Source organism: Octopus sinensis, linkage group LG12 (genome assembly GCF_006345805.1).
Source record: "Octopus sinensis linkage group LG12, ASM634580v1, whole genome shotgun sequence".
In the NCBI taxonomy this organism is placed as follows: Eukaryota; Metazoa; Mollusca; class Cephalopoda; order Octopoda; family Octopodidae; genus Octopus; species Octopus sinensis.
In genome coordinates this window covers 23,069,034-23,094,514 of record NC_043008.1, presented here as the reverse complement: position 1 = coordinate 23,094,514, position 25,481 = coordinate 23,069,034, and the positions used below count along the sequence as shown (strand labels likewise).

At 38.4% G+C, this 25,481-nt stretch overlaps 1 protein-coding gene across 1 annotated transcript in view; it reads right to left on the bottom strand.

The window, feature by feature from the left end:
- The window catches only part of LOC115218047 (IQ domain-containing protein H-like), a 396,498-nt gene extending 371,251 nt beyond the window's left edge, over window positions 1-25,247 (bottom strand). The window contains exons 1-2 of the mRNA XM_029787806.2: window positions 25,242-25,247; window positions 12,779-12,854 (exon numbers count right to left, since the gene is read on the bottom strand). The gene's annotated coding sequence lies outside the window, so the exon portion shown is untranslated. The remainder of the gene's footprint in view (window positions 1-12,778; window positions 12,855-25,241) is intronic.
- Between the last annotated feature and the right edge of the window lie 234 nt (window positions 25,248-25,481).

The following is a 25,481-nucleotide window of genomic DNA, read 5'->3' as shown; positions in this document are numbered from 1 at the left end:
ATGGACCATATTCAATTTTATCTTCCTTAAATCACCACGCAAAACCAGCCAAAGATGTTGAATGCCTCTTGTTGATTTTCTTGAAGCTGGCGACATTGTTGTGATAAGGATTCTTGAATGAATCAGCTGTTGTCCCAATGTAAACATATGGTCCTCCCCTTGTGTGTGATACATTTATATACAAGGTTCATACTCATACAGAGGTTCAAAAATGCGCGTTTTGATTTTTCTCTGCATGAGTATTTATTAGATCTAGTTGTATATGTGCCAGTTGTGTTGGCTATATCACTACTATTGCTACTATTACAATGTGGTGGCAGCAGGTGTTTCTCTTTATGGCATTTTGATATAAATATTTGCTTTTTTTTCTATTAGGTTGTCAAGAAAGTTCTTGTGGAATTTTTAATTTTGGTTTTAAGTGATGTGTTTTCAAATGATTTTCATTAAATTACTTTGACTTTATATATAATTTTAAAGCCCGCTTTTCACTCTATCTAATCGAGTTATCCTTTTTCTTTTTGAATAATTAGGCCATTTTTTCCAGAACGTTGAGTACAACATGGACAAAAAGAAAATTTGCACAATTTTCTTATTCCAGTTCAAGCTAGGCCAAAAAGCTGCTAATACAGCTTGCGATATCAACAATGCATATGGCCCAGGAACCACTAATGAACATACAGCACAATGGCGGTTCAAGAAATTTCGTAGTGGTGACTAGAGTCTTGAAGATGATAAGTGTAGTGGTCAGCCATCGAATGTTAACAACGATCAACTAATAGCCTTAGTGGGAGCCAATCCACGCACAACTGTTCGAGAGCTTGCTTCTGAATTAGACATAACGTATACGACAATTTCCAACCACTTTAAAGAGATTGGAAAAACAAAAATACTTGAGAAATGGGTGCCACACAAATTGAACAAGAACCAAAAAAAATTCCGTTTTGAAGTGTCATCTTCCTTTCTTTTACGCAACAAGAACAACCCGTTTCTTGACAAGATTGTGACTTGCGATGAAAAGTGGATTCTTTATGACAACTGGCGATGCTCAGTGGTTGGACACCAATGAAGCTCCATGGCACTTCCCGAAGCCAAAGTTGCACCAAAAGAAGGTCATGGTGATTGTTTGGTGGTCTGCAGCCGATCTCATCCATCACAGCTTTTTGTATCCAGGCAAAACCATGACAGCGGAGAAGTACTGTCAGTAAATGGATGAAATGCATAAGAAACTCCAACAATAACAGCCAGTATTGGTCAATAAAAAAGGACCAATTCTTCTCCACGACAACGCTTGGCCGCACATCGCACAACTGACCCTCCATAAGTTGAACAAATTAGGCTACGAAACTCTGCCTCATCCACCATACTCGCCAGACCTCTAACCTACCAACTACCACTTTTTCAAGCATCTCAACAACTTCCTGTGTGAGAAATGCTTCAAAAATCAAGATGATGCCAAACATACCTTCAACAACTTCATCGCCACCAGAATGCAGGATTTTTATGCTACTGGCATAAATAAACTTGTTTCATGTTGGCAAAAGTGTGTTGATTCTGATGATGTTTATTTCGATTGATAAAGTTTTGTTTGAGCCAAGATATATGCATCTGAATTTAAAGGTTAAAAACCGCAAGAACTTTCTTGGCAACCTAATATTTGTCAAGCTGGATGTTGTTCACCTGTCATGAGTTATAGTTCCAGTAACTGGGTTATTCAACAGTTGGTTCATTACACCATTATTAATGCAGTGCATATGCTGCTCTAAATTAATAGAGTTAGCATACAATACTGTCACTGTGTGTCTATTAAAACTAGCATGGTATCTATTTGATTTTGGGAAACATTTGTCTAAAGCAACAAAAAATTTCAAAATCACCTGAAGAGACACATCTACACAGACAGATATTCCTAAGCCAGTTGTTAAGTATCCCACCTGTGGGGGATTGATGCTAGATGGGTTAAAACAACAGTAGTAGTCAATAAACATTTTTGTATCTTCTATCTTCTGTGTCTCTCATCAATTCAATAAATAGTTAGTGCCCATATTGATTTAGCTATTACTTCTGCATGTACTCTATCATACTTTTAGCATACCTCTAATTTAATTACCCCTTACATTCAATTCCATATGTTCAATATCTTATACTTATCAACTTGTATTGGGGATAATAATCCTTGTTTTGATTTAATATATACTATGTACTCCTACTCAGATGATAATTTATTTCATTTATAAATTCATTGTGGAACGGTTTTATCATGACCACAATATGCTGAGGAAAGGCCTTATGAACTTTCTCTTATATATTAAAGTACCCCATTATTGGATTTTGGTTTAATTTCTATCCTTTTCCTATATATTGATCTAAAATTCTTTTCTAAATTTAATATAATAAATTTGCTAAGTTATGAATTACTACATCCCGTATCCCTCAATTCTAATACCCACTTTTAGGGCTTATTTTTACCTCTTTTGTTTTTCACTATATTTATTCCATAGAAGACTGTGGTGAAGGAAAGAACTGCTTTGCTAGAGAGCAACTACAGAAACAAACAAGTTTAGAAGCGTCAGCAGCGAAAGGAAAACAGAAATGCAGAATACCAAGCCACCCTCTTGGTATACAAGTACTGTGACAGAAGCTGTGCTTCAATCATAGGAAGAATCAGCCATGAAAGAAGCTGCAAGAAAGGGAGCCCCTGATATGTTTGATTAAGTGATCTCTAAGCTAAATTGACCATCTGCATCGATGAAAAGGGCCAATTATAATTATTATATTTATTCCCTTTTTATTTGATACTCTAAATAAGTACTAGCCTTCCTTCTTCTAGTTATCATCTCTTCAACACCTGTCGTTCTCTCACATATCTTTTTATGTAGATAAAGCTAGATATATGGTTCCAGTAAAATAAGGGTCTGGGAGGTTGTCTGACATTAATCAATTTATCACCATCAACTGGAACATAGCTGACAACCACCAATTGATTTAATTCTAAATGGTTATGGACTATATGCTACATAAAATCTTATAAATAAAAATAAAAATAAAAATAAATAACTACATCACCACTCCTTTGTCTTGATCTCAACTATTTTTCTCTGCTACTCTCTAAATTATAGTAGGCTTAATAAAATACGCATTATTCTCTAAATTCATTCTTCCACAAATATAACATAATGAAACAATGTAATTATTTAGGCTTCTAGTACTGATTTAAATTTGCTAAAAATGCCTTATCTTTTGTTGGAAATCTATATGGTCACCTGCATCTGAGGAGAGTGATTTCTTTCAAATTGGTGTAATGTCTTCATTGATCGAGTAAATGGAGCCACTTGAAACGACTATAATGCACTGATACCTGGACATCCTTGATACTTATTTGCATATATATATACATAGGCACAGGTGCAGCTGTGTGGTAAGAAACTTGCTTCCAAACCACATGGTTCAGGGTTCAGTCCCACTGCATAGCACACACACACACACACACACACACAAACACAGACACACACACACAAACACAGACACACACACACACACACAAACACACACACACATACACACATATGTGTGTACATATAAATAAATAAATGGAGTTAAACGCAGGGGTTATTCAAATTCTTTTACTTCCAACACCTTTCGAAGATATCACTGGTATTATTCCCTTGGAATAATACCAGTGATATCACTATACATATCCATCATATTCTGTTAAAATGTCTTATTGACGAGTTTCATTTCTTCATTTGCCTGAAGAGAAGATTACATTGTTTTACATCATTTTATTCCTTTGGAATAATACCGGTGATATCTTCGAAACATGTGTCGGAAGTAAAAGAATCTAAATAACACCCGCATTTAACTCCATTTATTTATTTATATCTATTATACAAAATATTTCATGTAAACCTGGAGTCTCTACCTTTAAAAACAAGGAGTTACAACCTTTTTTGTTGTGTGATTTTTTGCTACCCTGGTAACTATTTATCTATTTTTTCTGTGTTAATTGTTAACAAGGAAAAGATACACATGTCTATTTATATATATATGTATATATGTATGTATTTGTGTGTCTGTGTTTGTCCTCCCACCATTGCTTGACAACTGATGTTGGTGTGTTTACGTCCCCATAAGTACTAGGCTTACAAAGAATAAGTCCTAGAGTCAGTTTGTTCAACTAAAGGTGGAGCTCCAGCATAGCTGCAGTCAAATGACTGAAACAAGTAAAAGAGTAAAAGAATAAAAGAATATATATATGTACATGTATATATATATATATTCTGGAATTTGAGAGGTACAAGGTTCGATTATTTGTAGCAGCTTGATGACCACATTTTCCCATCTTCAAAGGGTATTTGCCTTACAAAGTAATGCCTGTATCTATAAATTATATATATATATATATATCATTGCCTCCATCATCACTTAGGCGAACATTAAGCAATGATGGTGATGATGATGATGATGATGATATATATATATATATATATAATCATTAGATGTAGGCATGACTTCATATCTGAATCCCCTTTATATATAAAAAGGAATCAGAAATCCAATTAGTTTCATCACTGAGCACTCCTGTGAATACTGGCTAACAGAGTGCATAAAAATAGATAGTTTTCCTTAAAGGAGACCATTCCAAACAAACTAAAATTCTAAGGTAAATTTGTTAGTCATAGAGAATAATATAGTAAGTCTAAAAATGGTGGTATTGGTATAACATTTATTCCTTCATTATAATTGTTTCAATAATAGAAATCATAAGCATAAATAATGATTATGTAACATTACAATATATTACATGTAATCTATGCTCATTTCATCAGACAATGTTCAAAAAGCAAGGTTTGTACTGCATGTATCAGCACCAACTAATTTAGTTTATCATAGTAGGTGTCTCTATGGGTTATGTACCTAAAAGTGTTTGGAGATTGCTTTAAATAATAATAAACACCTTCTCAATAAATGTAGAAAAAAAAAAGCAGCAAGCAGGTAGAATTGTTAGCATGCCAGGCAAAATGCTTAGCAGCATTTCATCTACCTTTACATTCTGAGTTCAAATTCTGCCAAGGTCGGCTTTGCCTTTCATTCTTTTGGGATCAATAAAGTACCAGCTGAGCACTGGAGTCAATGTAAACTGACTTACCCACTTACCACAAAATTTCAGGCCTTGTGCCAAAAATTTGAAAACCAATGAGCATAGCAAAATAAGAATTTATTGCACACACCAAAAGAGTATAATATTCTGGTATTCTCTAACTGGGAAATACTTCACTACAAAGAAGTGTGCTACTATACTACAGGCCATATGGTTGACAAGACTCTCAGGATTCTAATACATCTAGTATAATTTCATAATACCCTTTTCTCATCCCATCCACCTGTGCATGTAACATTTTCATGCAGTACCTGATTACAGCAGTACTAAGAACAATGGTATGCATGACCAGCTTAATCACCTTCCAAACAAGTACGCACAATACCCAGAATGATTACATAGATTGTATGTAATTATACGCTTTCTTGTGGAATGTATTATGCATTCACTATGATTGCCAACTGAGTAAGTTTAGCAGGCAGTGTAACAGTAGAAAATGGAAGCAGTTTGACATGATAATGTGCAGTACTTGTTCATGTAAGTATGTATCAATAAACATGCCTACATATCTCAGCAATGTATGAACGCACATGTATGCATGTGTTTATCTGTGTATGTATGTGTAGGTGTGTGGGTATATGTGATATGATTTTGTACATGCATGTATGCGTGTGTGTGTGTGTGCGCGCGCATGTGTGTGTGTGCATGTGTGCATATACGCGTGGGGATTGTATGGGATGTCAGAGAGGGACAGCACCTTTGATGGAGGAACATGTTACACTCTTTCATTCATCTGCTTTGGTCTCCACCAGGCACCCAATTCTCACCTGTGGCTTCAAGTAGCTGTTTCCATGCAATGGTAGCCACATCTTGATGAACCACTTCAGCAAGCAGGTTAAGCCAGGTGAGGGTATCCAACAGATACGTAACTTTCAGTGAGTTAGGTCTTGCCTATCTATACATGTGAACACTGGATCCAGCAGACTCTACAGAAAAAATCCTTTATGGATCAACAGAGAGAACAGTTGTAGCAATGCATTGTAGAGAGCAAGATGAGGCAAGCAAGACATCTTGGTCATCTACTGCATCCATCTCCAACGTTTTGATCTGGTGTTGACACTGAACTGAAAATGGTCACAGACAGGCGAGTGAAGTTAATGGTGCACAATTCTTCTGAATGTCAAACAAAATTACTGCACAAGTGATCAGTTATCCTTCAATCAGGATGACATAGATGGCCCTCTTTATTCCAACTGATAAACATGCATGTGTGTGGATACTTCGGTTTGGCATAGTGTGCAGAAGTGCATATAAGTACAATATTTGGGACATTAATGCTCATGGGTAGTAGGATAAGAGGTAGCCGAGATAGCATGTCTTGCCCACCACTGACCATAAAAATTCTTATCAACACACTCTTATAACTATTAGGACAGTTATAAGAAAAGTTATATCCCTGTTTCCCTTCCACGCACCTCTTGTCACCTCCTCAATAATCACTGTGCCTCTATTTATATATGATGTATTTGTTCACATGTTTAGATACGTTGTACATAAGTATGAGATGTGAGTGTACACCTATGTAGAAAATGCATGTATGTATTGTGTGCTTGTGTATGTCTATATGTTTATATATAGATGGCTTTGGTGGTATATGTCTGTATATATAGATTATTTGTTCATCATAGGTGTACAGTGGAATGTGTGTATATACATGCCTGCAAACATGTCATATACATACTGACTGTTGATGCTCTAGGTAAGATTGAAGGAAATGTGCAAATCATTGAGAAATAAATAGCTGTTTTCATATGTTGAAAGAATCATTACCTGGTCACTAGCGCTTACAACATCCCCTTTTCAAAAACTTAAATCAGTATCCTAAATACCTACTCACTTTTCCAAAATCTGCTTCCTCAGGGATGCCATATTGTATGTTGGCACAATGTAAAGCCAGTCAAGTGAGATTGTTGAAATGTTAGAATGCATTGAGTACACAGCACACACAAGGTGAGATGGAGAGGAGCCTCTACTAGACTCTTCATGGGCAGGAAACAGAGGTACAAACTCTTCCGAGTAGGTAACAGTGAAGGTGTTGGGTTTGTAGGCATACCCTTTCTTAGCAAAGAAATGAGTAGATAGTGTGATTGAAATAGTCAGAGTGTGTGACAGGATTGTTAAGGTAAGATCAGTATTAGATTATATAACAGTAACATTTATTTCAGCATATTCTCCACAAGATGGGCTGACAGATGAACTGAAGGATCACACCTATGAGTCCCTTCCGAAGATTACCTCAAGAGATGACAAAGACTTTATTATTGTGGCTGGTGATTTCAACAAACATGTTAAGCAGTACTCCAATGGAGTTCATGGTGTACATAGAGGTTCTATGACTTTGGTTCTAGAAATGAGGAAGAAATAAGGCTGCTTAGAGTTCTCTGATGCTAATGACTTGTTGATCTGCAACACTAACTTCAGAAAACCTACCATCCACTTGATCACCAATGAATCCACTGGAGACAAAAGATAGATTGACTACATTCTCATCAGAAAACAGGATAGGCTTGTGAATGCAAAATCTTTTCCTAGTGAGGAATGTGCTTCCCAACATCTGTTAGTCATAAGAGACTTCAGACTTAGAGGTAGAAAAACAATCCTTCAAATAGTCAGAGATTTAGAGACAACCAAACAAAAAAAAAAGGAGATAGAGATGTGTAACATCAGAGACACCTTCACTGCTACCTACCCAGAAGAGTTTGTACCTCTGTTTCCTACCCATGAAGAGTCTACTAGAGGCTCCTCTCCATGTCACCACTTGTGTTTAAGAGACAACTGGAAATTCTTATGAGAAAATCTGAGGGCTACAGACCATATTTGTGGTTGGTGTAAAATTTCAGCCAGACCAAGAGTGACATCGTGGTGAAACAAGAAAGTAGATAGATGAAGGGCAGGTTTGGAAGGTTTGGAAGAACAGGGACAGCAGAGATCTTTACTTGATAGCTAGATTAGAAGCTAGGGGACAGGTCTATTTAGCAAGGGAAGAGGCAGAAAAGAAGCAGTTTACCAATGTTCTACAACATGAGGTGTTCCAGATTGCAAGGCAGTATACCAGAAAGAATCAACATAAGGGATAGAAATGTGTGCAGAAGAATGAGGGTATGCTTCTGAAAAGAAGGAGGCATGGAAGTGCTATTATGAAAGTTTATTAAATGTGCAGAATGCATGAGAAAGAGAGTCTTCCTAATGGGAACCCAACAGGGAGTCCAGCCCTTCATGTTGACTGTAGTTATAAATAGTGATCAAGGAAATGAAAACCTAGTTCATCAGGAATTACAACTGAAATGACTGTGTAGCAGCATCATAGTCAACTATTAGAAGGGTAAAGGAGATGCCTTAGAAAGAAGTAATTACAAAGGTATCAAATTACTGACCAGGTTATGAAAGTTACTAAAAGAGTCATCATCATCATCATCATCGTTTAACGTCCGTTTTCTGTGCTAGCATGGGTTGGACGGTTCGACCGGGGTCTGGGAAGCCAGGGGCTGCACCAGGCTCCAGTCTGATCTGGCAGAGTTTCTACAGCTGGATGCCCTTCCTAACGCCAACCACTCCGCGAGTGTAGTGGGTGCTTTTTACGTGCCACCTGCACAGGTGCCAGGGGGCTCTGGCATCGGCCACGATCAGTTGGAGCTTTTAACGTGCCACCGGCATGGAAGCCAGCCAAGGCAGCGCTGGCAACGGCCACGATCAGTTGGAGCTTTTAATGTGCCACCGGCACGGAAGCCAGCCAAGGCAGCGCTGGCAACGGCCACGAACGGATAGTGCTTTTTTTTATGTGCCACCAGCACTGGAGCCAGTCGAGGAGGAGCTGGCAACGGCCACGTACGGATGGTGCTTTTTATGTGCTACCGGCACAGGTATCACAACTACTATTTCCATTGATATTTATTTCGATGTTAATGTTCATGTACTTGACTCAACAGGTCTCCTCAAGCACAGCGGAACGTTCTGGGATCCAGGGTACTTTGAATGGGCAGGGGCTATGCGGAACTGGTACAGGAAGCAGCCCGGGTCTTTGCAGTCACAGCATATCTCCAGAGATCTCGGTCCTTCGCCATTGCCTCAGTGAGGCCCAACGCTCTGAGGTCATGCTTGACTACCTCATCCCATGTCTTCCTGGGTCTACCTCTCCCCTTGATACCTTCAACTGTTTGGGAGTGGCACTTCTTCACACATCTCTCCTCATCCATCCGCAGTACATAACCATACCATCGCAAGCGTCGCTCTTGCACACCACATCTGATGCTTCTTATGTCCAGCATTTCTCTCAGGGTGCTTACACTCTGTCATGCGTGCACACTGACATTACACATCCAGTGGATCATGCTAGCTTCATTTCTTTCAAGTCTACGCATGTCCTCTGCAGTCACAGCCCACGTTTCACTACCGTGAAGCATACCTCAGTTAAAAAGAAAGGGAGTTAACCAGGATGAGATGCAGTTTGGTTTTGTGCCAGAGAGAAGCACTGCTGTTGCTTTCTTTATAGAGAAGTATTTAGCAAAAAGTAAACTACTGAAATTAGTATTCATTGATCTGATGAAAGCCTTTGACTAGGTGCCCCAATTCCTCATCTGGTGGTTACTACAAAACTAGAAGTAGATGAATGGCTAGTGAAGGCCATTCAAGCCATGTACAGGGATGCAGTTAGCAAAGTGAGAGTTACTAATGAGTACAGTGATAACTTTAGAGTGCGGGGATGAGTTCATCAGGGTTTGGTTATCAATTCCCTCTTGTTTACCATAGTCCTTCAGGCTATAACAGGAATTTAAAATTGGTCGCCCATGGAAACTCCACTATGCTGATGATCTTGTTCTAATAACTAAAAGTGTAGAAGAATTAGAATTAAATTTCCTAGTATGGAAATAAAACCTGGAATCAAAGGGCCAGGAAAACAAACAGAACACTAACCCTGGTAGGTAAAAGTTCCATATGTAGACAAAGATTAGGGAGAAATTCCATAGAGTGTGCTCAGTGCAAACTATGGACACATAACAGGCGCAGTGGAATCACAGGAAGGTTAACAGAGAAAATAGGATTTGTTTGTGGCAGATGTGTAGGAACAATAAATAAAAGCACATGAGAAATAAATGTTCTGAAATGCCCAGGAGGCTTCCTAATTGTAGCAGATAGTTTCTGTTATTCCAGTGACCTAATTAGCAGTGGAGGAGAATGCTCTGAAAGTATAGTTGCCAGAATACAAATTAGCTGGAGAAAGTTCAGAGAACTTTTAATTCTGTTTATAACAAAAGACCTCCCTCTCAGTATGAAAGGCAAATTGTATGATTCTAGTGTAAAAACAGCAATGCTGTGAAACATGAGCTGTGAATGCAGAGGATATGCAAAGGCTTGAAAGAAATTATTAAACAAATATGTTCCAAAGGATATGCAATGTCAATGTGCAAGTACAACAAAATACAAATGTGCTTAGAGAAAAATTGGGCATAAGACGTATCAGTGGTGGTATGCAGGAGAGAAGACTGTGCTGGTGTGATCAGGTGATGCAGTCAGACAAGGACAGTTGTATATAGAAATGCTGATCACTACATGTGAAAGAAAGAGGTAGACCTAGGAAGACATGGAATGAAGTAGTGAAGACTGATCTCAAGATGTTGAATCTGTCAGAGATGATAGGGATGGCATTATACTGTACTTGAGAAGACCCATCCATCTCAGCAGAATCGAGGTTCTGTCAAGTCTCCCCCAACTCACTTGTCTTCTCACACCCACTCTTCCATCAATCATCTACATCACCCTATTTTTCTCACTTCCTCCTACACTGAACTGATATTCTCTGTGTCTAACTCATTCCATATTTCTAATCATCTGTCATACTATTTTCACTCAGTGCGTTTACCTATACATTCACCTTTTCTACTCTTCTATCCTATTCTGTCATATTCTTGTTACTCCTGGACCTCACATATCTTTCTCTATCTCTTTCTCTCTCTCACTTCCCAAATGAGCAAACTATGTATTCACCTCTTCAGCAAGACACCTGCTCTTCTCCCTCTATCATAGTTTCTTATTCCTCCAGTCTATACCCTGCTCAGTTTAGGTGTTTTATCTTGCAGGTGCTTGGTGACCTCACTGGTGTTGGTGTCACATAAAAAGCACCCAGTACACTCTATTATGTGGTTGACATTAGGAAGGAAATCCAGTTGTAGAAACTATGCCAAAGCAGACATAGAACCTTCTAACACCAAACATTTTACAGTGTATACTTAGTGCTATTTTTGTGACACTGACACTTGTGAGGTTGCCAAATAACTTGTAAGACAAAATAAAGAAAGGAAAAGGGAAAAGCCATCACATGTGAGTGGGAGTGTATTTGAGAGAGGGGTGATGGCTTTATGCCAGGTTTTAGTGGTTGATATATGATAGAGGGATAGATACAGGTATCTTGCAATAGAGGAGATACATGATTACCCAGCATTATGTGTAAGTGGGTGTAAGTGGCTGGAAGTGGGGTAGTAATTAAAATTACACTCTTAAGGATAAAAACAATAATCTTAAATGACTAATACAAGTAAAAAAAATGCTATGGGGTGATGACTGAATTTTTGTTCATTAAAATTAGATATGGAATACAGTGTGGGATGAGTTTGATCTTTTGTAAATTAGCAACAACTTCAACCATGTTTCAATCCACAGACCTGATTAGTGAAGGATTGTCTAATTATTAGTGCAGAAACCTGAGAATGACTTGGGAATGAAAACAGATTGTCCTTATAGTAAAAAGAATGACTAAGGTAAAATACCCAGAGATGGCTGCTGTATGAAAAAAAGACAGAAGTATATTTGACATAAATTTTGGGGAAGTCTCTCTGGCCTATTTTAACCAGAATTAATCATTAAAACCGTTAACATAAACAAGGGTGTAATTTTAATTATCATTTATTGACTTACAATATTAAGTAAAGAAGCACCTACAAGTAGTAGGTATTTTCTTCAACTCGTTATTTTACATTGTAATGCCACTCAGTGTGTATTTGCAAAAGTCATGTCATTATAAAAATCTGTAATAATGGTAAAATGACAGTTTATTGAGGGGAACTAATTACACTAAAACATATCATGCTGCTAATGAGCAGGCTGACTCCCCATCACAGTCTATATTTGATTATTTTAAATTATTTAACATTTCAAGGCTACTTCCTACTGTCCTTACCAGAATTAGTTAAGGTTGTAATTTTAATTACTTTAACATTCTTACATCAAATATACTAGCATCTACATTACTATTAAGTTTCCACAAAGCTAAATATTCTTTAGTTAAATATTCTTAAGAAATTATCAAGTTAATTATCAATTTTACAGAGAAATTGAACTTGATTTTTTTCAACTTGTAACCAGTTGTCACTTTATGTTCATATTACTAACTGATCAATATAATTTTAATATAATTTTAATTTTTAGCAAAATGAGCAGGCTAGTGTAAAACTTTCATAGTATCTAATTTTTTTATATCATTATTGCTTTTGTTTTTTTAATATATCTGGAATCAACGATATAAGTATCAATAACTCCTTGAGATTTAGTCAGTTAACTATGCCCTTTCCTCATCAAAATTTGTTCACTGCTTGTTCAGAAGAAATCTATAAAGACAAAGTATCTAACCTTTATCCCTGGTGAAGATTTTGAAAATTGTCTTTGTGGAAGCAAAGTTTCTCGTGAAGCTGAAGTACCAATAAACCTAGAAATATATAGATATAAATTTTATAAATATATATTGTTGTATTTCAGGATGGTCACTTTTTTTTTTTTTTGCCAAATAAACACACACACTATATACAAGTTCTTCACTTCAGCTTTATTACTGTTCTCATTATTCTCCTTTGTCTGAAATCACTCATCACACAACCTGCAACCTCTTCTATAGAAAGACAGAATGGACTAAACAGTACAGGAGGAGGAGATACCAGGGATGGAAAGTTACTGAAGAGATCAAAGGATATGTGACAGAAGATTTCAGACAAAGGACACTGAAATGAAGAACAAGTATATAGTGCATGTGTTTATTTAGCAAAATAAATTAACATCCTGAAATATAACAATATCTGTTTCAGCACATGATTTCACATCAGGAATCTTGTAAAACAAATATACAAATATATGTGTGTTCATATAAGATTAATCAGCCGAAATTGCGAGGATGATCCGGTTCTTGATTGAAGATTAGAGGCTTCGAATGACCTGTCCGTCTTTTGTGTTGTCTATTTGAATGTTTTGCGTTCTTGTCCCATTTTGTATTTTTATATATATTTTTTATACATATATATATATATATATATATATATATATATATATATATATATATGGCTGAGTAAAAAGTAAGCAATGTTTTGAAACATGAAATTCATCACAATATATTTCAACAATGCAGAAATTTTATTCATCAAAGTAAGTACTATTGCAATCAACACATTTTTGTCAATGAGTTACAAGTTTGTTTATTCTGGCAACATAAAGATCTGGAGTTCTGGAGCTGATGAACTCTTTGAACACACTTTCAGCATCGGTTTAATTTTTGAACTCCTCTTGCAGAAAACCATCAAGGTGCTCAAAAAAGTGGTAGTCGGTAGGAGAAAGGTATGGAAAATAAGCTGGGTAGGAAAGAACTCCGTAGCCAAGTTCCCTCAGCTTCTGGAGCATCATTAGTGAAACATGTGGCTGAGCATTGTCATGAAGAATGATTAGCCCTCTTCTGTTGACCAGTCTGGGATGGAGAAGTAGCAGTTTTTCGTTCATTTTGGCAATTTTATGGCAATATGTTTCTGCAGTAATGGTTTTTCCAGATTTTAAGAAGTTATAGTGGATGAGTCCAGTAGTACACCACCAAACAGCCACCATAACCTTTTTGAAGAGTTCGGGTTTAGGGAAGGTTTTTGGTGCTTCATTCTGATCCAACCACTGTGAAGAAGGTTTTTTATTATTGTACAGGATCCACATTTCATTGCAAGTTACAATATGATTGAGAAATGGATTGGTCTGGTTACAGAGAAGAAGCAATGAGCAAATTTCATATTTGCGCATTTTCTGATATTCATTCAAATCATGTGGTACCCATTTGTTGATTTTCTGATCGCATGCAAATGGTTGCGGGCAGTTTTCTGGCTAACTTAAAGTTCTTTTGCCAGTTCTTGAGTGGTTTTACATGGATCTTTCTTAATGACGGTGTTTAATTGACCATCATCAATGACAGATGGGCATCCACCACGCTCATGATCTTCAAGGCTCAAGTCTCCACTGTGAAATTGTTTAAACCATTTTTGAGCTGACCACTCACTGGTATTTCCTTACAAAATGTTTTGTTGATATCGCTAGCAGTTTCAGCTGCTATACATCATTTTTTGAAGTTGAATAGGAAAATTGTTCGAATATCGTGCTATGACAGTTCCATGTCAGATTGTAACAATGGTGGAAAAAAAATTTCAATACTAATTTATTGATGCATTTGGGCAAGTCTATGCCTGTATTATCAGGCAATTGCAAAAAAAATGTTTAAAATCATTCAAAACTGCAAAAATCCAGTACAAATTCTTCATGGTTCAAAATATTTGTTTACTTTTTACGCAATTTGATATATATCTCTATATTATAATTCTGAAATGCGAAAAGTTTGTTTGTCTGGTTTTAGGCATTAGAACGGGTTAAAGGCCACTAGATCTCGTCGGATCGACTCCGAAATTTACAGGGACATGTAAAATGAGGTGAGGATGCGAGTGGGCTAGGTTAGAAATCCCCATCTTAAAAGGCGTCGTTGCTAGGGCCAAAAACGCACACTTTGACAAGTCTGCTCTCATTCTTTTATGTGTCTGTCTTTCTCCATCACTCACTCTCTTTCCTCCCTTCCCTTCACATTCTCTTTATAACGTTGTTTCACAGCGTCCTATATCTCCCCCCTCCCCGCTTTCGACAGCGCTTTCACACTCTCTCTCTATGTCTGTCTGCCTTCATAGAGAGAATTATCATTGCCACAACATGACACAATCATGAGAACAAATATTATGAATCCAATGTTTATTGGGTTAATTTATATATGTGTGCGTGTGTTCTATATATAAATATGTATATATAATGTATATATACAAAGTGTATATATCTGTATTTATATATATATATATATATATATATTATATATATATATATATATATATATACAATTTGTTTACATTTATATATATGATGCATACAAACACGCACACACACACACACACACAAATACACATATATATAAATAATGTGTATATATGTACTTATATATATATAATGTGTGCATTATGTGGTCGGTTGAGCTGAAAATATGCACACCTATGTTAAAAGTGCTGGCGAGTTTGCATGGCAACTATTTTTTTCCTCAAATGAAAAGCGTAACCTATAGGACAAAATTCCTCATCTTATAAAATGTGGTCCAATTAGACCCGAATGAAATCGGGTTATATTAACCAAAGGGTGAAAAGGGGTCTAAATGGGGCTGGAAAGGGATTAAAATTTACAGGAGCGGGTGTTTAGGAATTCTCTGTTACATCAAACTAAAAAATTGGCGCCAGCCTTTTAATCGTCAATGTGTTGCCGTCCATGATGAAGAAGTTTTGAATGCTTGCCATAGTGAGTCTACTGTCGTGAGAAAGAATCACTTCAAAGCTTGGTGTTTAGGAATTTTCTTTTACATCAAGTTCAAAATTTTACACCAGCTGCTAAACTGCCACTATGTTGCTCTCCATCGTTAAGAAATAACAGCCATGGTGATTCTCCTTTCCACAGATTCTATCCCTTCAAAATTTGGTTTCCAATATTTTTTTTTCAGCTCGCAAGTTCATCTGTCCCTTTTAAATGTTAGTGTTTTGCTCTCTGCTTTGAAGCAGACCTTTCCATTGTCACTGCCTGATATTTATGATTGATCTTTCAAACTACTTTCTTTCTCAACTTACACAAGATCTTTTGTTGTTTATAAATGGGAGAGAGATAGATAGAGGAAGATGGAGAGTAAGAGAAAGCGAAGGAGAGTCCGAGAGAAAGGAAGAGTGAGAAAGTGAGAAAGAAAGGAGAGAGAAACAAAGAGGTAGAATGTGGTGATAAAAAACAGAATGGAAGCAACAGAAAGTAACAACCACACTCTTGCCCGCACGTAGAGCAGGTCACCTTAAGCTAGTCTCTATATTATAATTCTGAAATGCGAAAAGTTTGTTTGTCTGGTTTTGGCATTGAGAACGGGTTAAAGACCACTAGATCCCGTCGGATTGACTCCAAAATTTACAGGGACATGTAAAATGAGGTGAGGATGCGAGTGGGCTAGGTTAGAAATCCCCATCTTAAAAAGTGTTGTTGCTAGGGCCAAAAACGCACACTTTGACAAGTCTTCTCTCATTCTTTTATGTGTCTGTCTTTCTCCATCTCTCACTCATTCCTCCCTGCCTTTCACCTTCTCTCTATAATGTCGTTTCACAGTGTCTACTTCCCTTCCCTTCATTTTCTCTCTATAACGTTATAGAGAGAATGTGAAAGGAAGGGAGAAAGTAATAATGAGTGAATGAGAATAACGACGAAGGGTTTAAAAAGCGTAAAAATATTTTCTTTCTCAACTCACTCAAGATCTTTTGTTGTTTATAAATGGGAGATAGATAGATAGAGAAAGATAGAGAGTAAGAGAAAGCAAGGGAAAGTCTACTATCTTCCCCCGCCGCCTTCACCAGCGCTGTCACTCTCTCTACGTCTGTCTGCATTCATAGAGAGAATTATCATTGCCACAACAACCACCACACAATCATGAGAACAAATATTATGAATCAGATAATTATTGGGTTAATTTATATGTGTGTGTGTGTGTGTTCTATATATAAATATGTATATATAATGTATATATACAAAGTGTATATATCTGTATTTATATATATATATAATTTGTATACATTTATATATATAATGCGTACACACATGCACGCGCGCGCACACACACACACACACACACACACACACAAATATATATATATATATATCTGGCTGTAACACACGAAACATGAACCTCAGGATGAAAAATAGCAGCTAAGATATTTTTAAGTTTTCGACTTGCTCCTCCATTCATTGTTTTTTTTGCGAATATTATCACCATAAAACCTTATTGTTTCCTCTTTATCGTTGTCTTTCGTCTCAAATGCTAGCTCAAGCATTTCCCCACAACATATACCTTTCACTCATAGAAACTTATTCACACGACCACAAAGCATTTCATCTCAAATCTTGTCTTTCTGCCTCATCTATTGGTCTTTCTGTCGCTTAAATTCCTACCCCATCGTTCTCAGTGCGCGGTGGTGCCCGCCCTCCACCTGTACCGGAAGTCCTTATCTCATCTTGTCTTCCTTTGCTTTTCTTCCATGAACACCTAAAGGCCTTAAGCCAATACCACCCCTACTATATAAGGTAGTGACCATACGGCGCAAAACATGATAGTGTAGTGTAGCAGGTTGAACTTAAGATCATTGCTTTGCTTATGAATTCTGCCAAATGCGAGCTTTCTTTTCAGGTACATGACGCCACTGCTCCCCGTCCCTGGGCCTCTAGGGCCCATACCTTCCACACCCTCTGGGTTGGCACTCTCAACGTAGGCACACTGAAAGGTAGGTCTGGTGAGATTGTTGAGATGCTTGAACAGAGACGAGTTGATATCTGTTGCATCCAAGAAGTAAGGTGGAGAGGCGGTTCTGCTAGGTTCCTCACAGGCAAAGGACACAGGTACAAGATTTTCTGGGCAGGAAACACTGACGGGGTTGGAGGCGTGGGTATACTTCTCGTTGAAAAATTTGTAGATAAGGTACTTGAGGTAATCAGAGTAAGTGACAGAATACTTAAGATTAGAATAGTGCTTCATCATAGATTAGCAACCATTATATCGGCCTATGCCCCTCAGCCAGGGCTATCCGATGGACAGAAAGACAGTTTCTATGACACCCTACTGCAGACCACCTCATTGACGAACGACAGGGACCTTCTCATTGTGGCTGGTGACTTCAATGGGCATGTTGGACGACATGCTGGGGGCTTCCATGGCGTACATGGAGGCTACGGTTATGGTTCCCGCAACGAGGAGGGAACCAGGCTGCTGGAGTTCTGCAATGCGAATAATCTTATGGTTTGCAACACTAACTTCAGGAAACCGACAAGCCACCTAGTCACCTACCGATCGGGCCGGCATACTAGCCAAATCGACTACATCCTTGCCAGAAAAAGGGAAAGATGGCTGCTTATAAATGCCAAAAACCTTCCCAGGCGAAGAATGTACCCCACAACATAGACTGGTAGTTAGTGACTTTAGGATCAGGACTAAGAGGACGACTAGAAGACGACCAACATAGAGAAGAAGGGTCTGGAAGCTTAAAGACCCTGCGAATGGACAGAGATTTAGAGACATGTTACTTGAAGCCTTTGACGAAAATGGGGTAGAAGACAACTGGACGCTTCTGAGGGACAACCTGCTGAAAGCCACTGACCAGATCTGTGGATGATGCAAAGTCCCCTCAAGACCCAAAATAACGTGGTGGTGGAACAATATTGTTGACAGGGCTATTAGACAAAAGAAACAGGCTTGGAAGGACTGGAAGAATGGTGGTAGCAGGGAAGTGTATCAGAGTGCCAGAAGGGAAGCTAGGAGACAGATGTATTTAGCCAGAGGGGAAGCAGATAAGAAAAAATTTGCCAATGTTCTGCGCCGTGAGGATGAAAGACTTGAGGTATTTCGTGTTGCAAAACAGTGTGTGAGAGAGAATCGTGACATGGTAGGAGAGAAGTGTGTTCGCAAGGATGACGGTTCACTTGCGCTAAATGAGGATGCAAAGAGAGAGGCTTGGAGACGCCATGAATGAGGAAAATAAATGGGAGAAAGAGAGTCTGCCGAATGTCGACCCAACAGAGGGACCAGCAATCCGAGTTGACAGTTCCTTAGTAGTTAAAGCAATTACAAGCATGAAAACAGGGAAAGCCCCAGGCCCATCAGGAATTACTGCAGAGATGCTCAAAATATCTGGTAGTGTCGGCTATAGCCTACTCACCCGTGTAGTTAACCAGGTGATACATGAAGGAGTCATACCCAATGACTGGTGTAGCAGCATAATAGTCAACTGCTACAAAGGTAAAGGTGACATCCTAGATACAAATAACTACAGGGGTATCAAGCTGCTGGATCAGGTAATGAAGGTTACGGAGAGGGTTATAGCCCAATTAATTAGAGAGAGAGTTAGCTTAGATGAGATGCAATTTGGGTTCGTGCCAGGGAAAAGTACTACTGATGCTATATTCCTGGTAAGACAGCTGCAGGAGAAATACCTAGCCAAAGATAAGCCCCTGTACCTGGCTTTTGTTGACATGGAGAAAGCCTTTGACAGGGTCCCCCAATCCCTTATCTGGTGGTCAATGAGGAAACTAGGGATAGATGAATGGTTAGTGAGAGCTGTGCAAGACATGTACAGAGACGCTGCTAGTAAGGTGAGGGTTGGCAACGAGTACAGTGAAGAATTCCAGGTAGAGGTTGGGGTCCACCAAGGTTCAGTCCTCAGTCCCCTCCTATTTATCATAGTCCTCCAGGCAATAATGGAGGAATTCAAGACAGGATGCCCCTGGGAGCTCCTCTATGCTGATGACCTTGCTCTAATTGCTGAGTCACTATCAGAACTGGAGGAAAAGTTTCAGGTGTGGAAACAAGGATTAGAATCGAAGGGCCTTAGAATCAACCTAGCCAAAACCAAAGTCCTAATAAGTAGGAAGGTAGACCAATCACAAACGACTTCAGGTAGATGGCCCTGCTCGATCTGTAAAAAAGGTGTAGGTAGAAACTCTATAAGGTGCACCAAGTGTAAGCTATGGACACATAAGAGGTGCAGCAATGTCAAAGGAAGGCTAACTAGGAAAATAGTTTTTGTCTGTGGCAGATGCTCAGGAGCAATAAACACTGGAAATGTGCAGAGAACAACTTCTACCACGTTCCAGGGAGACAAACTAGAAGTAGTTGATAGCTTCCGCTACCTAGGTGACCAAGTCAGTAGCGGGGGTGGGTGTGCTGAAAGTGTAACTGCTAGAGTAAGAATAGCCTGGGCAAAGTTTAGAGAGCTCTTACCCCTGCTGGTGACAAAAGGCCTCTCGCTCAGAGTAAAAGGAGACTGTATGATGCATGTGTACGTACAGCCATGCTACATGGTAGTGAAACATGGGCCGTGACTGCTGAGGATATGCGTAAGCTCGCAAGAAATGAAGCCAATATGCTTCGATGGATGTGTAATGTCAGTGTTCATAATCGACAGAGTGTAAGTACCTTGAGAGAAAAGTTGGACCTAAGAAGCATCAGTTGTGGTGTGCAAGAGAGACGTTTGCGCTGGTATGGTCATGTGACGAGAATGGCTGAAGATAGTTGTGTACAAAAGTGCCACACCCTAGCAGTTGAGGGAACCTGTGGAAGAGGTAGACCCAGGAAAACCTGGGACGAGGTGGTGAAGCATGACCTTCGAACTTTAGGTCTCACCGAGGAAATGACTAGAGACCGAGACCTATGGAAGTATGCCGTGCCTGAGAAGATCCGGCAAGACTAGTGAGACCATAACCCGTGGCCTCTACCTGGTATGTAGCCAGTCGACTTATACATACCTTTCCTTCTTGGGACACAAAACTCCACTTGTGAAGACGCGTTGAGGCAAGTGAAAATCAAAATCAAAATCAAATCAGATATCAGAAAGCAGAACCAAAATCGAAGTCGATCAACATCAATGGAAATTGCGGCTGTGATACCAGTGCCGGTGACAAGTAAGCGAACCATCCGATTGTGGCCGTTGCCAGCGCTGCCCCGACTGGCCTCCGTGCCGATGACACGTAAAAAGCACCATCCGTTCGTGACCATTGCCAGCCTCGCCTGGCCCCCGTGCCGGTGGCACGTAAAAAGCACCATCCGTTCATGGCCATTGCCAGTGCTGCGCCGACTGGCCTCTGTGCTGGTGGCACGTAAAAGCACCATCCGTTCGTGTCCGTTGCCAGCTTCACCTGGCCCCCGTGCCGGTGGCACGTAAAAGCACCAGCCATTCGTGGCAGTTTGCCAGCTCCGTCTGGCACCTGTGTGGGTGGTACGTAAAAAGCACCCACTACACTAGCGGAGTGGTTGGCGTTAGGAAGGGCATCCAGCCGTAGAAACACTGCGAGATTAGACTGGGCCTGATGCAGCCTTCTGGCTTCACAGACCCCAGTTGAACCGTCCAAACCCATGCTAGCATGGAAAACGGACGCTAAATGATGATGATGATGATGATATATATATAATGTGTGCATTATATGGTCGGTTGAGCTGAAAATATGCACACCAATGTTAAAAGTGCTGGCGAGTTTGCATGGCAACTATTTTTTTCCTTAAATGAAAGGCGTGACCTCTAGGACAAAATTCCTCATCTTTTAAAATGTGGCCCGAGTAGACCCGAATGAAATCAGGTTATATTAACAAAGATGTGAAAAGGTGTCTAAATGGGGCTGGAAGGGGATTAAAATTTACAGGAGCGGGTGTTTAGGAATTCTCTGTTACATCAAGCTAAAAAATTTGCGCCAGCCTTTTAATCGTCAATGTGTTGCCGTCCATGATGAAGTTTTGAATGCTTGCCATGATGAGTCTACTGTCGTGAGAAAGAATCACTTCAAAACTTGATGTTTAGGAATTTTCTTTTATATCAAGTTCAAAATTTTACATCAGCCATTAAACTGCCACTACATTGCTGACTGTCGTTAAGAAATAACAGCCATGGTGACTCTACCTTCCTCAGATTCTATCCCTTCAAACTTTGGTTTCCAATATTTATTTATTTTTATTCAGCTCGCAAATTCGTCTGTCCCTTTTAAATGTTAGTGTTTTGCTTTCTGCCTTGAAGCAGACCTTTCCGTTGTCACTGCCTGATATTTATGATCGATCTTTCAAAATATTTCTTTCTCAACTTACTCAAGATCTTTTGTTGTTTATAAATGGGAGGGAGATAGATAGAGAAAGATAGAGAGTAAGAGAAAGCGAAGGAGAGTCCAAGAGAAAGGAAGAGTAAGAGAGTGGGAAAGTGAGAGAGAAAGGAGAGAGGAACAAAGAGGGAGAATGTGGTGATAAAAAACAGAATGGAAGCAATAGAAAGTAACAACCACACTCTTACCCGCGCATAGAGCAGGTCACCTAAAGTTAGTTAATATCTATAAATCTGAAATGCGAAAAGTTTGTTTGTCTGGTTTTGGCATTGGAACGGGTTAAAGACCACTAGATCCCGTCAGATTCGCTTAAAAATTTACAGGAACATGTAAAATGAGGTGAGGACGTCAGTGAGCTAAGTTAGAAATCCCTATCTTAAAAGGTGTGGTTACTAGGGCAAAAAACATACACTTTGACAAGTCTCCTCTCATTCTTATATCTGCCTTTCTTCCTCCCTCTCTCTCTCTCTTTCCTCCCTTCCTGTCACTTTCTCTCTATAACAGCGTTTGACAACTACTACTATCTTTCCCCCACCGCCTTCGCCAGCACTGTCACTCTTTCTTCCACTGCATCCCTCCCTCCTCTCTCTCTGTACGTCTGTCTGCATTCATAGAGAGTTTTATTATCGCCACCACCACCACACAATCATGAGAACAAATATTATGAATCAGATATTTATTGGGTTAATCTATATGTGTGTGTGTGTGTGTGTTCTATATATAAATATGTATATATAATGTATATATACAAAGTGTATATATCTGTATATATATATATATATATCTAAGTTGTATACCTTTGTATATATAATGCATACACACACACACACACACACACACACACATATACAATGCGATTATATGTACATATATATATTTAATGCATATATATTATGTGTGCATTATGTGGTCGGTTGAGCTGAAAATATCACACCTATGTTAAAAGTGCTGGCGAGTTTGCATGGCAACTATTTTTTTCCTCAAATGAAAGGCGTGACCTCGAGGACAAAATTCCTCATCTTTTAAAATGTGGCCCGATTACACCCAAATGAAATCAGCTTATATTAACCAAACAAGTAAAACAATGAAAAACTATGCCATTTTAATCCCAAGTAAAGTCGGGTATCTCTGTAGGTCTACTACATATTTGTGAAAAGGGCACATGTTGTCTCACAAGCAGTTATACAGGCAAAAGTGTTAGTAAATATGGTAGGATTCAGTTGAAAATTTGCACACCTATGTTAAAAGCCCTATGTTTAAAGTGTGGCCCAGGTAGACCCGAATGAAATCGAGTTACAATACCGAAACAAATAAAAGAATGATAAACTATTTTAATCCCAGGCAAGACCGGGTTTCTCTGCTATCTATATATATAAAAAAGGCTTTGGGTCAAAATTTTGTGCAGGTTTTGCTACGTCAGAGGTTGGCAACCACACCAGTAGTCAGATCGAGCTGAAAATTGACACAGGCATAGAAGGCATGATGAGGGAGAGATTTGAGTTGGTTAAAACTCACCATCTGGAAAGATGCGGTTGCTATGGTGAGAAGATTCAAAGGGGCTCTAAGCCCCTCCAGATTGGCACAATTGGCATCTAATCCTATCAATAAAATGAAGAAGGCGAACGTAGACATAAATTGGATCTTTACGTAAAAATGGGGTTGGAAGGGGATTCAAATTTACAGGAGGGGGGAAATTGATTGGGAGACGTTTTGTGATGCTACAGTGGTTGCTTTGGTGTGTAAACTGGGATTTTATTGATTTGGTGGGACACTTGGTGGTCTAGATCGGACACTTTTTGCCCAATTTCTATCAAATTTTCAACATGGTAAAGTGGAAGCAGATTTGTAATTTAAACGCAGAAATCTAATTTTTTTATAAATGGCAGAGAGACAGATAGAGAAAGATAAAGAGTAAAAGAAAGCGAGGGAAAGTCCAAGAGAAAGGAAGAGTAAGAGAGTGGGAAAATAAGAAAGAAACAGAAAGGAAGCAACAGAAAGTAACAACCACAACCTCACCCGCGCATAGAGCGGGTCACCTTAAGCTAGTATATATCATCATCATCATCATCATCATTTAACGTCCATTCAAGAAATGAAGACAATATTATGTTGTTATGTGACAATCGTTATCGGTTATTTACTATTTACTTACATATTACTTACACAGACATTGTGTAATCTAGCATAATAATAAAACAAAATATCCATTTCATTTTGTCAGTCATTATGTGGAACCATGAGGTTATAATCAATTTGTGAGAGATTCATCTCAACAACAGAAGAAAGTAGCATGAGCAATGAAGGTGTTTCCAACTGAATACAGAAAGTCTTAATTCATTGTCAATAGTATACAACCAATCAGCTTACTAATCCACCAAAACAATTCATAAAAGACATTGAAAATAATTATCAAGTAATCTTATAGTTATCACAGTAGGATTCACGAGGTTCAAGCAAGTAAAAGAAACATGCTAGACAGCATATATGACACCAAAACAGACAAGGCAATAAATTTTGAGCAGATATACATATATATATATATAATATATATATATATATATATATATATATATATATATATATATATATATATAAATGTAATATGTGACAATTATTTGGTAGCCAAGATAAAACTCCAAGTTTCGGATGCCCAGGTGGAAATTCACGCCCCCATCTCTTCAGTTATCCGGCCAGATAATTGTCCACATTACATTTACAGAATAATTGTCACATATAACATTTACAGATAATTTCCTCTATTTACATAATATCGAGATCTCTTTCTTTCTTTTGTTATCTTATATTTTTATCAATATATATATATATGTGTGTGTGTGTGTGTATGTATACAAGTATTATAAATATAAGTATTAGTGTGTGGTTATAAGTCATTATAGCTGTTCAAAATTTATTGCTTTGTGTTTTGATATCATATAAGCTGTCTAGCATGTATCCTTATATATATATATATATATATATATATATACTGGAGTAAACACATAAATGTGAAACAAGGTGGAAGAAAGAGTACTCAAATACCAGTGGTAGAGTAATATGCTTTATTTATTTTGGCTAAAAACTGTCCGACGAACAGGAACGTGAAACTCAGAGTAACAGGTTTTGTTGAATTTTCTGCTTTTTTTAAATAAAGTATATATATATATATATATATATATATATCAAGTCCCATGTTCCCTTATCTGGTGGGTGATGTGGAAACTGGATTGACAAGTGGTTAATAAGAGCTGTACAGGGACGCCATTAGTAAGGTAAGGGTCGGCAATGAGTATTGTGAAGAATTCCAGGAAGAAGTAGGGGTTCACCAAGGATCAGCCCTCTAGGCAATAATAGAGGA